Source organism: Dipodomys ordii, unplaced genomic scaffold, assembly GCF_000151885.1.
Source record: "Dipodomys ordii isolate 6190 unplaced genomic scaffold, Dord_2.0 Scaffold47, whole genome shotgun sequence".
NCBI classification, from domain to species: Eukaryota; Metazoa; Chordata; class Mammalia; order Rodentia; family Heteromyidae; genus Dipodomys; species Dipodomys ordii.
In genome coordinates this window covers 1,135,143-1,137,315 of record NW_012267263.1, presented here as the reverse complement: position 1 = coordinate 1,137,315, position 2,173 = coordinate 1,135,143, and the positions used below count along the sequence as shown (strand labels likewise).

General features: G+C 49.9%; 1 pseudogene across 1 annotated transcript; it reads right to left on the bottom strand.

Moving 5' to 3' along the window:
• Positions 1–520: 520 nt before the first annotated feature.
• LOC105988171 lies at positions 521–1,565 on the bottom strand (annotated as a pseudogene). The gene is made up of 2 exons (XR_001175190.1): positions 1,281–1,565; positions 521–1,067 (listed from the first exon to the last, which is right to left on the bottom strand). The product of XR_001175190.1 is annotated as a homeobox protein OTX2 pseudogene (transcript).
• Between the last annotated feature and the right edge of the window lie 608 nt (positions 1,566–2,173).

Sequence of the window (2,173 nt, the reverse complement as noted above, 5' to 3'; positions counted from 1 at the left end):
ATGTAGCGCATCTAGGACAATCTGTCGCACAATTCACACAGCCCTGAAGTTTTTCAGTGCTAACTACCAGTTGGTCATGAAACGTGAATGAGCTTGAGACCCTGTTCATTCCTAAGATTCAACCAAGGATTGGCTAAAACATTAGGCCACCTCCGCTTCTGAAGGCTCTGGCCTTCCCACCCTTCCCTCACAACTAAGTTTTGTTTTTTTTTTGTTTTTTTTTTTTAATGTAGTGTTGGGTTGCACATGGCTAGAATGTTTGATTGATCACTCTGGAAATCAGGAAAACCAATGATCTAAAACTATGACAGGATCTTAAGTAGAATGGTTTGTCCATTTCAGTTGCTGGTTGGTAACCCCTCTAAGGCCCTTCAATTTTTCTTCTATGCCTCTTGGAACTTTGATCAGGATTCTGAGCATCATCCCATCTAACTCTTTTAACCAATGCCTGGCTAAAACTGGAAATGTCCAGCCCAGCATATTTAAAAATAACCCCCCAAAAAAGAGGTTCTATAGGTCTTCACAAAACCTGGAATTTCCATGAGGATGTCTGATCTTTATAATCCAAGCAATCAGTGGTGGAGTTAAAACCCAAGCTTGAAGCTCCATATCCCTGGGTGGGAAGAGAAGCTGGGGACTGATTGAGATGGCTGGTAACTGCATTGGTACCCATAGGACTGAGTGTGGCCCCTGGTCCAGGAAGCTGGTGATGCATAGGGGTCAAATAAGATCCACAGTCCATGCCCCCAAAGTAGGAAGTTGAGCCAGCATATCCTTGACTATAACCTGAAGCCTGAGTATAGGTCATGGGATAGGACCTCTGCATGCAGGAAGAGGAGGTGGATAAGGGGTCTGACAGTGGGGAGATGGAAGCTGGGCTCCAGATAGACACAGGAGCACTGCTGCTGGCAATGGTGGGGACTGAGGTGCTAGAGAGGGGAGTGAACTGGCCACTTGTTCCACTCTCTGAACTCACTTCCTGAGGTGGAGATGTCTTCTTTTTGGCAGGCCTCACTTTATTTTGACCTCCATTCTGTTGTTGCTGCTGTTGTTGACGACACTTAGCTCTTCGATTCTTCTTCTTCTTTTTTTTTTTTTGTCGGTCGTGGGGCTTGAACTCTGGGCCTGGGCGCTGTCCCTCAGCTCTTCAGCTCAAGGCGAGCGCTCTACCGCTTGAACCACAGCACCACTTCCGGCTTTTTTCTTATTGCTTATGTGGTGCTGAGGAATCGAACCCAGGGCCTCGAGCATGCAAGGCAAGTGCTCTACCACTGAGCCACCTTCCCAGCCCAGCTCTTCGATTCTTAAACCATACCTGCACTCTGGATTCGGGCAAGTTGATTTTCAGAGCCACTTCCTCCTGCATGAAGATGTCTGGGTACCGGGTTCTTGGCAAACAGCGCTTCGAGCACATCGAGCTGTGCACAGTTGAACGTGGTCCCCTCCCGCTGCTGTTTCCGGGGTGTGGCGGGGTACCCCACGGAGGAGTGCAGCAAGTCCATACCCAAAGTGGTCAGACTCAGCCCATTGACTGCGTAAGGCGGTTGCTTAAGATAAGACATCATGCTAAGGTTGTTTGGAGGAGCAAAGTTGGCCCAAATGGGGGGAACCCAGCCAGAAGGTCTCGATTCGCCTGTGATGGACAGGTTCTGGGTTCCTTGGTGGGTGGGTGGGTTTGGCGTGGAGGAACTAAAAGCAAAGCAAGCAAACAGAGGTGCTAGTTCCCTGTGTTGGAGGCCACAGTTTCTCCTACGTTCCACCACTAAATAACTGCAAAGAGCTGAGGCCGGGTAAGGCACACAGGCTTTTAAAGGACTTGCAGATTCCCTCCCCAGATGCTCTGAAACTCTAGGTGTTGTTTCTGTGTGATGTAGGTTGCTCGTTGCTGCTGCAATCAGTGTTTGGTTGAGATGCTTGTGGGCTGGGCCAGGCAGTGGTGGCTCTGCCTCTGTTGATGCTGTCCCAGCAGGCACGCAGCACAGGAGGTGCAGGCGGGCTGAGCAATGCGGGCTAGGTTGTATGGTGCTTCTGGGCTGGGCCGGGTGTTGGTGGCTCTCTGTCCGTGTTTCCCTTCTGTCTCTCTCTGCCTCTGTTGATGCTGTTCAGGTCGGCGCCACACCACTAAGATTTTTAAGGGGCCCTAAAAAGGTGAATTGATTTAAGGATCTGGCAT